Below are 15353 nucleotides of genomic sequence, written 5' to 3'. Positions count from 1 at the left end.
CAACTGTGTTTAATAAATGTAATATTCGAATTCGAATGCTACATTCAAATTTGAATGTCGCATTCGAATTTGAAATAGTATTTCTAGTCTAATACTGTGTTTTATAAATGTAATATTCGAATTCGAATGTGACATTCGATTCGAATGTGACATTCGATTCGAATGTGACATTTGAAATAGTGTTTCTAGTCTACAATTGCGTTTTATATATGTAATATTCGAATTCGAATGTGATATTCGAATGTAACATTCGAATTCGAATGTGACATTCAAATTTGAATGTGACATTCGAAAACTGTAAATAACATTCGAAAATCGAATTTTTAAGAATATTCGTTCTTATCAACATTCTATTATGTAAATCGAATTTCTACAATAACATTCGTTCTAACATTCAAATTCGGATATAAACACATTCGCCCATCCCTAATAAATATATGCCAGCAAATAGGGATGCACCAATACCGATACTAGTATCGGTATCGGTACCGATATCAAGTATTTGCATAAGTACTTGTACTCGTGCAAATGCACCGATACTTAAACCGATTCCTCTACTTCCTACCCATATGCTACCTTGTGGCGTTTTTTCAAACTGCATGTTCCCATTTCATTTTAAACTGTAGCGGAGATTAAACTAAAAATTGTTTACTACTGTTCTGCCAATACAAATTGCTGTTATTTGTATTATTGTAGGAGAGATCACTGTACTGCGTTCAGACAAACCTCTGAAGTACTGGGCAGTTAATAAACAGATTTCAAGCTCTGGCTAAAATGGCCCAAAAATATCTTTCTGCCCCATGCAGTAGTGTGGAAAGTGAAAGACTGTTCAACTTAGAGTCGAACCTCCATACACATGTCAGATTGATGTTATATTCAGCCCTACAACCCAATTGTATCACCCCTTTAAATGTAATATTTGATTGTAATATTTTTTATTTATAAACATGTTCAGTGAACTTTGTGACAAATAAAACTTTTATTATTTCATAATGTCTTTTGAATTACAGCCCTTTATAATTATAAAGAAGGAATCTTAATAATTAGTCTGTATTGTGCTTGGTAAACTGTCACATGACATTAAATAAAAAGTATCGGTAATTGGTATTGGCGAGTATTTGAAAACAAGTATCGGTACTTGTACTCAGTCATAAAAAAATAGTATTGGTGCAACCCTACCAGCAAATATACCATCCCTGCCATTCCCTGCCATTTATCTGCCGTCCCCACTCCAAACTCTAATTTTTTTTTATGACCGCTTCGCTTTGGCCCTATTGCGATCCATGTCAGTCGACATGCTTTTTTTAATAGCCTTCGTTTTTGTTCTCAATGCGCATGTGCAAAATCTATGTTGCGTCATCGTTCTCAAACACCCGTTGTCACCATGCGCTTTCACAATCCCCACAGACATGCACATTATTTCCAAGGGTAGTTTCTTACTCGCAATATAGTAAACACTAAATCATAGTTTTTGTTACGATTCAGTGTTTACTTGGATAGCCACCAGCAGCTTTGTCTCATCTGTTAGAGGGTATAAATAGACTCAATGTGATAAAGTCAAAATTAAATTTATGTATATTAAATATTTATAAAATATAATGTTGCCAGTTGAAGAGAATTTTTTTATCAATTACTAAGTATTTCTATACCTTTTCACTTACATAATTAAACACTTGTTATAATCGTAAGGGTTCTGACATCGCTTTTAGGTCACCAGATGATGTAAACAGTGAATTTCATGACTCACTGTTTAGATACGTCTGTGTGAAATCCTGAGCATGCGCACAGTAAGGTGATACAGGAGCGTGCATCGATAGTAGGCAGAACTCTTATTTCTATAGGACAACATCCACCCTTACTGTGATGTTACAAAGGTACAAACCTCTGACATCACTTACTCTATGCCTGGGGAAACGGTGAGGGCGGTCAAGAGACATATGATAGACAGGTAATACATTTATGAATATAATTATAGTAAAACACAAATGGAAAAAAAATTGAATATACTAGTTATAATATGAACAATATAAATATTCAATATGGTATACACAACATTTGCTATCACTTTAAGTCAACATACCTTAAAGTGACATGAAACCCTAAAAAATTATTTCATGATTTAGGTAGAACATACAATTTAAAACAACTTTCCAGTTTACTTCTATAATCAAATCTGTTTCATTTTCTTGGCATAATTTGTTGAAGGAGCAGCAATGCACTACTGGTATCTAACTGAACACATGAGTGAGCCAATGACAATAAGTATATATTCACAGCCACCATTCAGCAGCTAGAACCTAGGTTCTTTGCTGCTCCTGAGTTTACCTAGATAAACCTACCAGCAAAGTATAACAAGAGAAGGAAGCAAATTAAATAATAGAAGTAAATTGGAAAGTTGTTTTAAATTGTATTCTATGAGGCCCATTTATCAAGCTCTGTATGGAGCTTGTGGTCCCTTTAATACATCCAATATAAGAGGCACATATAAGGAAAAATATGAAGCCAATGTAAAACAGAAAACTCACATTTATATCACAGAAAAAAAAAGAGAGAGCAAGTTATGTTTTATCAATAAAACATTTTACATCACTGATTTCATTGATGCCTAAAGGGGACCCTGTTTGGAGTGTGTAAATCAAATTTGTTTTATTTTTTACATAATATAGTGTAAATTCATTCCTCAGAGATCCAGAACTATAAAAGACATTGGCCTCTAGTTATCAAGCCGTCAACCGCAAATACGCTGGAATTCCGCAGCGTATTTGTGGCGAGGCTGATTCGCTGTAGTTATCAAGCCCTACAGCCCGGCAAAAGTAGAATTTAGTGACATAACATACGATCCGCCGGACTCAGTCCGACACAGATCGATGGTTACGTCACTCCAGATGTTCCGAACGCAATTTCGGCACAATCTGACTACTTTTGGTAGTTATCAAATACCTACCAGGTATGCTCGCCACTATTCCAGGCCAGCGTACCTGGTTTTCAATCCGCCGCCCTGGAGGCAGCGGATGCCATAGGAATCAATGGGAGTCTGACAGCAGTGAGAGCTCATGTTCGCTGCTGCCCGATATCCCATTGATTCCTATGGGAAGTGTCTGCACCTAACACCCTAACATGTACCCCGAGTCTAAACACCCCTAATCTGCCCCCTCCCCTATACCGCCACCACCTACATTAAACTTATTAACCCCTAAACCGCTGCTCCTGGACCCCGCCGCCACTATAATAAACTTATTAACCCCTAAACCGCCGCTTCCGGACCCCGCCACAACTATAATAAACGTATTAACCCCTGAACCGCCGCTCCCGGACCCCGACGCAACTATAATAAACTTATTAACCCCTAAACCGCCGCTCCCGGACCCCGCTGCAACTAAATAAATATATTAACCCCTAAACCGCCGCTCCCGGACCCCGCCGCCACCTACATTACATTTACTAACCCCTATACTGCCCCCCCTACACCGCCGCCACCTACATTAGATTTATTAACCCCTAATATACCCCCCTGCACCACCGCCAATATATTAAATGAATTAACCACAAAACCTAAGATTAACCCTAACCCTAACACCCCCCTAACTTAAATATTATTTAAATTAATCTAAATAAATATTCCTATCATTAAATAAATTATTCCTATTTAAAACTAAATACTTACCTATAAAATAAACCCTAAGATAGCTACAATATAATTAATAATTACATTGTAGCTATTTTAGGGTTTATTTTTATTTTACAGGCAACTTTGTATTTATTTTAACTAGGTACAATAGCTATTAAATAGTTATTAACTATTTAATAGCTACCTAGCTAAAATAACTACAAAATTACCTGTAAAATAAATCCTAACTTAAGTTACAAATACACCTAACACTACACTATCAATAAATTAATTAAATAAATTAACTACAATTATCTATAATAAAATACAATTAAATAAACTAAACTATATTACAAAAAACAAACACTAAATTACAAAAAATAAAAAAATATTACAAGAAGTTTAATCCAATTACACCTAATCTAAGCCCCCTAATAAAATAAAAAAGCTCCCCAAAATAATAAAATTCTCTATCCTAAACTAAATTACAAATAGTAGTAATCAGCTCTTTTAACAGCCCTTAAAAGGGCTTTTTGCGGGGCATTGCCCCAAAGTAATCAGCTCTTTTACCTGTAAAAAAAAGAAATACAATACCCCCACAACATTACAACTCACCACCCACACACCCCTACTCTAAAACCCATCCGATCCCCCCTTTAAAAAACCTAACACTACCCCATTGAAGATCACCCTACCTTGAGCCGTGTTCACCCAGCCTGGCACCACTGGTCATCCGATGCGGCAGAAGAGGACATCCGGACCGGCAGAAGTCTTCATCCTATCGGGGCAGAAGAGGCCCTCCATCCGGCAGAAATCTTCATCCAAACGGCATCTTCTATCTTTATCCTTACACCGATGAGCGGCTCCATCTTGAAGACCTCCGGCGCGGAACATCCTCCTTGGCCGACGACTCCCCGATGAATGACTGGTCCTTTAAATGACATCATCCAAGATGGCGTCCCTTGAATTCTGATTGGCTGATAGGATTCTATCAGCCAATTGGAATTAAGGTAGGAATAATCCGATTGGCAGATGTCTGCCGCCCCTAACATCGCCGCAACCTGCCTACATTTATTAACCCCTAATCTGCCGCTCTGGACATTGCTGCCACATACATTATACTTATGAACCCCTAATCTGCTGCCCCCAACATCGCCGACACCTACATTATTTTTATTAACCCCAAATCTGCGGCCCCCAACATCGTTGCCACCTACCTACACTAAATAACCCCTAATCTACTGCCCCCAACATTGCCGCCACTATTCTAAATTTATTAACCCCAAACCTAAGTCTAACCCTAACCCTAACAACCCCTAACTTAAATATCATTTAAATAAATCTAAATAAGACTTACTACCATTACCTAAATAATTCCTATTTAAAACTAAATACTTACCTGTAAAATAAACCCTAAGCTAGCTACAATATAACTAATGGTTACATTGTATCTAGCTTAGGGTTTATTTTTATTTTACAGGCAAGTTTGTATTTATTTTAACTAGGTAGAATAGTTAATAAATAGTTATTAATTATTTAATAACTACCTAGCTAAAATAAATACAAATTTACCTGTAAAATAAAACCTAACCTAAGTTACACTAACACCTAACACTACACTACAATTAAATAAATTAACTAAATTAAAAACAATTAAATAAATTAAATTAGCTAAAGTACAAAAAAACACACACTAAATTACAGAAAATAATAAACAAATTACAGATCTTTAAACTAATTACACCTAATCTAAGAGCCCTATCAAAATAAAAAAAGCCCCCCCCAAAAAAAAAAAAAACCCTAGCCTAAACTAAACTATCAAGAGTTGTTTTTTTGCGGGGCATTGGCACAAAGAAATCAGCATTGCCACAAAGAAATCAGCTCTTTTACCTGTAAAAAAAAAAAAATACAAACACCCCCCCAACAGTAAAACCCACCACCCACACAACCAACCCCCCAAATAAAATACTAACTGAAAAAACCTAAGCTCCCCATTGCCCTGAAAAGAGCATTTGGATGGGCATTGCCCTTAAAAGGGCAGTTAGCTCTTTTGCGGCCCAAACCCGAATCTAAAAAATAAAACCCACCAAACACACCCTTAAAAAAAAACTAACACTAACCCCCTGAAGATCGACTTACTGTTCTGAAGACCAGACATCAATCCTCAAGGAAGCGGCAGAAGTCTTCATCTAACCGGGCCGAAGTCCTCAACGAAGCCAGGAGAAGTCTTCATCCAAGCCGGGCGAAGTGGTCCTCCAGACGGGCAGAAGTCTTCATCCAGATGGCATCTTCTATCTTCATCCATCCGGCGCGGAGCGGCTCCATCTTCAAGACATCCGACGCGGAGCATCCTCTTCATCTGGAGTCTTCTTACTAAATGACGGTTCCTTTAAGTGACGTCATCCAAGATGGAGTCCCTTAGATTCCGATTGGCTAATAGAATTCTATCAGCCAATCGGAATTAAGGTAGAAAAAATCCTATTGGTTGATGCAATTAGCCAATAAGAATGAAGTTCAATCCTATTGGCTGATCCAATCAGCCAATAGGATTGAGCTTGCATCCTATTAGCTGATTGGAACAGCCAATAGAATGCGAGCTCAATCCTATTGGCTGATTGGATCAGCCAATAGGATTGAACTTCATTCTTATTGGCTAATTGATCAACCAATAGGATTGAACTTCCTTGATTATGGATGTCCGGTCTTCAAAACAGTAAGTCGATCTTCAGGGGGTTAGTGTTATGTTTTTTTAAGGGTGTATTGGATGGGGTTTTATTTTTTAGATTAGGGTTTGGGCCACAAAAGAGCTAACTGCCCTTTTAACGGCAATGCCCATCCAAATGCCCTTTTCAGGTCAATGGGGAGCTTAGTTTTTTTTAGATAGGTTTTTATTTGGGGGGTTGGTTGTGTGGGTGGTGGGTTTCACTGTTGGGGGGGGGTTATATTTTATTTATTATTTATTATTTATTTTTTATTTTACAGGTAAAAGAGCTGATTTCTTTGGGCAATGCCCCGCAAAAGGCCCTTTAAGGGCTATTGATAGTTTAGTTTAGGCTAGGGATTTTTTTTTATTTCGGGGGGGCTTTTTTATTTTGATAGCGCTCTTTGATTAGATATAATTAGTTAAAAAGATCTGTAATTTGTTTATTATTTTCTGTAATTTAGTGGGTTTTTTTGTACTTTAGCTAATTTAATTTAATTTATTGTATTTAATGTAGGGAATTTATTTAATTATAGAGTAGTATTAGGTGTTATTGAAACTTAGGTTAAGTTTGTATTTATTTTAACTAGGTGGTTAGTAAATAGTTAATAACTACTTAGTAACTATTCTACCTAGTTAAAATAAATACAAACTTGCCTGTAAAATAAAAATAAACCCTAAGCTACATACAATGTAACTATTAGTTATTTTGTAGCTAGCTTAGGGTTTATTATAAGGTAAGTATTTAGTTTAAAATAGGAATTATTTAGGTAATAATATAAATTTTTATTTAGATTTATTGTAATTATATGTAAGTTAGGGGGTGTTAGGGTTAGGGTTAGACTTAGGTTTAGGGGTTAATACATTTAGTATAGTGGCAGTGACGTCGGGGGCGGCAGATTAGGGGTTAATAAATGTAGGTAGGTGGCGGCGATGTTAGGGATGGCAGATTATGGGTTAATAATATTAAACTAGTGTTTGCGATGCGGGAGTGCGACAGTTTAGGGGTTAATATGTTTATTATAGTGGCGGCGACGTTGGGGACAGCAGATTAGGGGTTAATAAGTGTAGGCAGGTTGCGGCGACATTTTGGGCAGCAGATTAGGGGTTAATAAATATAATGTAGGTGTCAACGATGTTGGGGCAGCAGATTAGGGGTTAATAAGTATAATGTAGGTGGAGGCGGTGTCCGGAGCGGCAGATTAGGGGTTAATAAGTATAATAATGTAGGTGTCGGTGATGTCGGGGTCGGCAGATTAGGATTTAGTAAGTGTAAGATTAGGGTTGTTTAGACTCGGGGTTCATGTTAGGGTGTTAGGTGTAAACATAAATTTAGTTTCCCCATAGGGATCAATGGGGCTGCGTTTCTGAGTTAAACGCTGCTTCTTTGCAGATGTTAGACTTATTTTCAGCCGTCAATCCCCGTTGATTCCTATGGGGAAATCGTGCACAAGCACATTACACCAGCTCACCGCTGACTTATGCAGCGCTGGTATTGGAGTGAGATATGGAGCTCAATTTTGCGGTACGCTCACTTTTTGTCTTTTAACGCCGGGTTTGTAAAAACTCGTAATACCAGCGCTGTAGGAAAGTGAGCGGTGAGAATAACTTGCAAGTTAGCACCGCACCCCTGTTACCATAAAACTCGTAATCTAGCCGTATGTGTTTCTTAAACGAACATACATTGTTTACTGGTGTTGCATTCAATTGCTTACTGAGCGTACACAGATTTTTGGACTTAAGACTCTTATGTGGTAATATATTTATTGACTTGCATAGGCTGTAACAAATATTATACATGAAGAACAAAGAGGTCCCTTAGAGACAGATTTTTGGAACATATCAGTGCCATTGAGGACCCTGATTCCAAGGGGATATTTATCAAAGCCTCAACTATGTTGCATTCGCCGGCACCAATATGCTTGCCTAACATCGCGGCCACGGACCTGAATACTCTCTCCATATTTATAAAAAAAAAGCCAGCAAAAAGACACGCACTAAGTACAGGGCGATGAGCATCGAACTGTTGTTAACTAACAGTCATCGATCTTGTGTCTATTCGGCTTTTTACCAAGTTTATCAGAATCCATTTATGTCATTTATCATTCTGCTGACAGCCCTTATAGTTCTTTAACCACTCTTGATTCATAGTTAATGTTTGCCTACTATCAGATTTTTATTATTTCTACTCATATTATCCGGTGGTTGAATATTTATAAGCCCAGTATTTCTATCTGAGATTACTCAGTTATTTAAGTTTCGATCCCTCATGTTAATATAGCGTGCTCCTGTAGTCCAGCTATTGCCTCCCTATACAAGTCATTATCCCTTGTTCAACAAAGCGTTAGCTTACCATAGAGGGCTCCATTTAATAATTGTTGAGCAGAAAATCATGTCTGCTGGACATCACTGCAGGCGGACAGAATATGCTATCTGCATTCATCATTGCACAAGTATTTTACCAGAAATACTTGTGCAATGCTGCCCCCTTTTCAATGATGTCCAATCAGCCATTACTAGGGCCTGTATATCATCCTGATCAGATTGGATTGGGATGCTTCTTAACTTTCATTTCAGACGAGCCTGAAATGATGGGCCTCCGAAGCAGTAATTGTTACTTAATAAATGGAGCCCATTCTGTTAAGTACTGGGGGGTTTACTTACATGCTTTCTATGTGTAATAATTCCATCACTGGTCAGAAAATTTGAGCAGAATTTTGTATAGCATATTTAGTAATGTAGTCTTATTGTATTTTTTTTTAAATTTTTTATATAGTTTTCAAATTTCAAATGTGGTCATTTTGATTGCTCTATATCCTTTAAAGCATTTAACTCATTAACAACCACTCATCTTTATGGTTAAACATATATGAGCTAGTTATATCATAAGCTAACATGATATTTTGTACCATGTTATGCATACTTACATGCTTTATAGTAGAACCTTAACTTTGAAATAACCTTTTACTATGTTAATTAATTGGAGCCAAAAGTGGTCCCTTCTTGCAACATATTAACAAAAAATAGGGTTCCTTTCTCTCTTATGGACCTTTCACCATGTGAAGCATATTATGAATTTGCAGGGATTTTGTGTAATACAATTTTATCATTTGGATTGTTTGTAATTTTGCTATTAATCTTCAATAATAAAAAAATAATAATAAGCCTATATGATTTGGAGTGTTGTGAGTATATTTGGCATTGACTGGTGGTGACCACCACAGAGCAGGAAGGACAGGAGCAGGAATGGCAGCAGAGTTACTGAACTAGGTAGGCCTTTGGAACACATTCCCAAAATTACACCTCCAACAGAGGAGGAGGACAAACACATGCTTAGAGTCCCTTGGACATAGCGGCCAACAGTTCCCTGAGGATTTGGCATTGACAGATGATAATCACTACAGAGCAGAAGGAAATTAGCAGTAGAGACCGCAACAGGCAACATTCTTACTGAACTAGGTAAGCCTCCAGTACACAAACCCCCCAAAACACCTCCAAATAAGGTGTCATTTTCACCAGCTATCCAGATAATGTTCCTGTCCCATATGGGAGGTTTTTGCTTAGCATCTCACCTTTATAAGGCCACCTCCACCTTACAGCTATGCTTGGTATTTTGTTAGTGCACCTCAACTGACTTAACCTAGCTATCTTACGTTTGAGGAAGAATCTAAAAAGGACTCTTTGTGGGAACTGAATTTTGCCTTCTCCCTGCCATTGCTCACAGTGGTTATACCTTTTTGCTGAGTTACACAGCAGACTGCCTAAAACTTCAGCCGTTTGTGTCGGCGCCTCCTTCTACAGTCTATGCGATATGGACATTCCTTTTCTGTTTGAGCTAAACTGGAAGGTTATTAGCCATTGCTCCACTAGATTGCTTACTAACTTGCAAGTAGGTAATATAACCTTTGGTTTCAACTCACCTTACGCAGCTCACGTGTGCATCTTGCAACACAGCCTGCAGTTTGAAAAGATACAGTACAAAGTACTCCATGAAGCAAAAAGGTAACCGCAACTTTATTTCTGAACTGTTCCTATTTATTAAGTCCACTATCTGTGTTCAAACATACAGCTACACTTAACCATATGATTGCCGCTTGTCTTGAAAATAAGTACTTATAATCTGTGCTGTCATTCCTCATTTTAAGCAGTTGCAACTTTACACCTATTTCTCCTGCTTAATTGAACTGAGACAATATTTGGTCAATCTTCCAGTCTATGCACAAATCACAGTTCCCCTATGCACCTGTAGGAACCCCACAGTGTGAGACTGTAGGAAATTCTAGTTATACCATTAGCAGGCTATCACAGAAGGATAAACATGGGCTTAGACCCCTTGGACACAGTGGCCAACAGTTCCCTAAGGATTTGGCATTGGCGGATGGTGACTAACATAGAACAGGAAGTGCAGGAGCAGGAATGGCAGCAGCAGGCAGCAGAGTAACTAAACTAGGTAGGCTTCCGGTACACAAAGCTTCAAAAAACAACTCCAAAGGTTTGTTGGACACACCAGCCAACAGTTTTAAATGATTGTTTACTTTAATTGAGCAGGAGATGGGGCGGCAGCAGGCACCAGAGTTACTGAAGGGGCAGCAGAGTAACTAAAGTTGGCCTCTGATTATAGTACACAAAGACCAAAAATATACCTCCAAGGAAGGCGAACAAACATGTGCTTAGAGAGTCCCTTGAAAACAGCAGCTAGCAGGTCATTAAGGATTTGGCATCGATTGATTACCACCACAGAGCATGGAAGGGCAGGAGCAGCAGAAGGCAACAGATTTACTGAAGTAGGCCTCTAGATTATAGTACACCAACCCAATAAATACACCTCCATGTAAAGTTATAAGTGGAGTGAAAGTAGAATGGGTGAAAGTACTCACATTCCTCACATTCCCACACACCTGTTCCCTTAACATGTTTGAATTTATCTTTGTAGATTCAATTCAGAGATGTTTACAAAGACTTTGTAAAATCACTTAAACATGTGAAAGAGCCCAATTTAGGCCTAGTTTCCATTCAGGTGGTAAATAGTGGAAACTGGTGGCAACGTAAAAAATCTCCATAGACTTTAATGGAGATAAATGTTTTTATCACAAGTTTCCACAATTTACTAACTCAATAAAACTAGGCCTTAGACTAAACGGATAAATCTACTTTAAAAATTATGGTTTGGTGAAGGGACGGAACTTCAGAGAGATCATGGTCGCTTCTCTATTTTTTTCCTACCTTGTGTTTGCTCCACGTATTGGCAAACTATCTTATCTCACTTCCAGGCAAGCCTCCAGCCTGATACTTTCATTATGAAATCCTGGCTCTAGGACATATGTATGACCTGAAACTATTGGAAAAGGATTTGTCATTGACCGATGACCATTATAGAAAAGGAACAACAGAAGCAGCAGTGGGCAGCAGTATTTCTTAAGTATGCCTCTAAATTTTGGTACACCAACCCCATAAATACACCTTCAAGGAAGTTGAACAAAGAAGTGGCAAAACATTGAATTTGTGTTGGAAGCCATAAACCATACTAATTATCTTCCCAGTGTTCTCAATCAAAACTTACATTTGGATTCTTCTGTTTTTGCAAATGTGTGCTTATTCCTTGGTCTGATTTTTACAAAATCACATTTCAGTAAAACGTAATGCTGCAGTGCAGAAGGATTGTGGGCCACTTCCACAGCATTGTTAAAGGCAGTCACCTTCTTAGCCAGTAACAGGAGAAGGCATATCTTCCCCAGTATCTTTTTAAGCAAGACAAAATGTTGGAGCAGCAGATGGCTATCCTCCATGCTATGGCTTCTTTTCAATTCATTGGGATTGCCAATTATTTAGAGATGAGTGGACCATGATTGGTCAGATAGTGACAGTCCTAAAGCCTTTTAGGTATATCACATACAACTTGAGCCAAAAGACTGAATGTATTGGTCAAGCCATAGCCTTGTTCACTGATCTCTTTGGCAGTGTGGATGTCTTCCTCGAAAATTGTGAAGAGGTTTCTGGTGGCATGTTAAGTAGTGAGGTATCAGCACTTATCAGGAGGCTAAAGGAGTGGATAAAACATTGCATAAAAAGTTTGCACCTGGAAGTAAAATGGTTTCAAAAGGCTAATTCCATTATTATGACCATAAATTTAAGGGGACTAGCTGATCATGTGTACATTTTTTTTCAGACAGATTTTGATTTATTTGTCAATCATGAGGAAACTTATATTTGGCAGACTTTGTACTCTGTAATTATATCATAAAAGATAAAAGCAAATGTACAGTAAACAGTGGATAACTTATCTATAGGAACATGCATTCATACTGTGTACTGATTATAGGCCCTTAACAACTTTACTAACTTCCTACAAACTTAGGCCTAGATTTAGAGTTGGGCGGTAGCCGTCAAAACCAGGATTAGAGGCTCCTAATGCTGTTTTTTACCGCCCACTGGTATTTGGAGTCAGTCAGGTAAGGGTCTAACGCTCACTTTGCAGTCGCGACTTTTCCATACCGCAGATCCCCCTATGCCATTTGCGTATCCTATCTTTCAATGGGATCTTTCTAACGCCGGTATTTAGAGTCTTGGCTGAAGTGAGCGTTAGAAATCTAACGACAAAACTTCAGCCGCAGAAAAAAGTCAGTAGTTAAGAGCTTTCTGGGCTAACGCCGGTTTATAAAGCTCTTAACTACTGTGCTCTAAAGTACACTAACACCCATAAACTACCTATGTACCCCTAAACCGAGGTCCCCCCACATCGCCGCCACTCTATTACAATTTTTTAACCCCTAATCTGCCGCTCCGTACACCGCCGCCAGCTACGTTATCCCTATGCACCCCTAATCTGCTGCCCCTAACATCGCCGACCCCTATATTATATTTATTAACCCCTAATCTGCTGCCCCCGCTATCGCTGACACCTGCATATTTTTTTAACCCCTAATCTGCCGCTCCGTACACCGCCGCAACCTACAATATCCCTATGTACCCCTAATCTGCTGCCATTTATTAACCCCTAATCTGCCACCCCCAACCAGTGGCGTCACTAGGGGGGGACGGGCCGCACCCGGGTGACACCCTCCAGGGGGTGACACCAAAAAAAAAAAAAAATTTAAATTTTATTGAAATTCAAAGAAAATACAATGTTGAGATGCATAGATTTTTTTTTATTAGAGGGGCTGGCATTTGTGAACATTGGTGGGACTGGGGAAGTTGTAGACACACAATTTTTTTGCCCCTTGAGCCAGTGCTGCAATTTCAACAAATAGTTTTCCCGGCTGTTTTGCTTGTTTGTACTTTGCTTCTCCCCTGCCCAATTTCGCTATGAATGTTGTGGGCATGCCGTGGGGCTTGCAAAGTTGCGCTGCTAGTCTAAACCTGCCTGCCTATCTGTGCTCACTGCTCAGTGACATGTGGAGCAGTGGAGTCACTCACTGCTGTGCTGTCTATCTAAACGGGAACTGGCAAATCATGAGGGGATGCCTGGCACCTGACCGCATGACTGTTTGACACTGTCTTTAAAGTGAAGGAGCCACGTATGATGCCCACCAGACCATTACGGTTACGGTACACTAAGTGCACACTGAACAGGTAGGAGGGCGGGTGGGGGTCTGGGGGAGGGCAGAGTGCAGAGGTGATTGGCAATAAGAAGCGGTAGGCACGCAGCCCGGTGCTGTGCACTGACAGGCTTGGAACAGAGTCAGAGAGCAGAATTTTCATAGTTTGCGCCTAAACCTTTTCTTTAGTGATTTATTTTTTAGAGTGCTCTGTTTATCTTTCATTTGATGCTCTGCTGAGCCAGGGAGCAGCTCTAGGCATGCGCTTTATAATTAATGCAGTGCAGTTTACATATTTTGTAAGTGTGTGTCTGAGTTTTTTTGTGTGTGTGTCTCAGTGTTTTTGTGTGTGTGTGTCCGAGTGTTTGTGTGTGCATCTGAGTATATTTTTAAGTGTGTCTGAGTGTTTGTATGTGTGTGTGCCTGTGTTTTTGTGTGTGTCTGCTTTCTGGGGGGGGTGACACCATAACTTACCCCTAATCTGCCGACCGGACCACACCGCTACTATAATAAATGTATTAACCCCTAAAGCTAAGTCTAACTCTAACCCTAACACCCCCCTAATTATATTATATATATATTATATTATATTAACCAGGTACAATAGCTATTAAATAATTAATAACTATTTAATAGTTACCTAGTTAAAATAATTACAAAATTACCTGTAAAATAAATCCTAACCTAAGTTACAATTAAACCTAACACTACACTATCAATAAATTAATTAAATACAATACCTACAAATAAATACAATGAAATAAACTAACTAAAGTACAAAAAATAAAAAAGAACTAAGTTACAAAAAATAAAAAAATATTTACAAACATTAAAAAAATATTACAACAATTTTAAACTAATTACACCTACTCTAAGCCCCCTAATAAAATAACAAAGCCCCCAAAATAAAAAAATGCCCTACCCTATTCTAAATTAAAAAAGTTCAAAGCTCTTTTAACTTACCAGCCCTGAAAAGGACCCTTTGCGGGGCATGCCCCAAAGAATTCAGCTCTTTTGCCTGTAAAAAAAAAACATACAATACCCCCCCAAAATTACAACCCACCACCCACATACCCCTAATCTAACCCAAACCCCCTATTGGCTGTTCCGATCAGCCAATAGAATGCAAGCTCAATCTGATTGGCTGATCGGATCAGCCAATCGGATTGAACTTGATTCTGATTGGCTGATTCCATCAGCCAATCAGAATTTTCCTACCTTAATTCCGATTGGCTGATAGAATCCTATCAGCCAATCGGAATTCGAGGGACGCCATCTTGGATGACGTCCCTTAAAGGAACCGTCATTCGTCGGGAAGTCGTCGGTGAAGATGGATGTTCCGCATCGGCGGGATGAACATGGATCTGGAAGAAAGAAGATTGAAGATGCCGCTTGATAGAAGACTTCAGCCAGATCATGGACCTCTTCAGCTCCCGCTTGGATGAAGACTTCAGTCGGATCATGGACATCTTCAGCCCCCCGCTTGGGCTTGGATCAAGACATCGGAGGA

This window comes from Bombina bombina, chromosome 1 (genome assembly GCF_027579735.1).
Source record: "Bombina bombina isolate aBomBom1 chromosome 1, aBomBom1.pri, whole genome shotgun sequence".
Classification (NCBI taxonomy): Eukaryota; Metazoa; Chordata; class Amphibia; order Anura; family Bombinatoridae; genus Bombina; species Bombina bombina.
The sequence above is the reverse complement of the archived record's forward strand: the minus strand, read 5'-3'. Positions refer to the sequence as shown.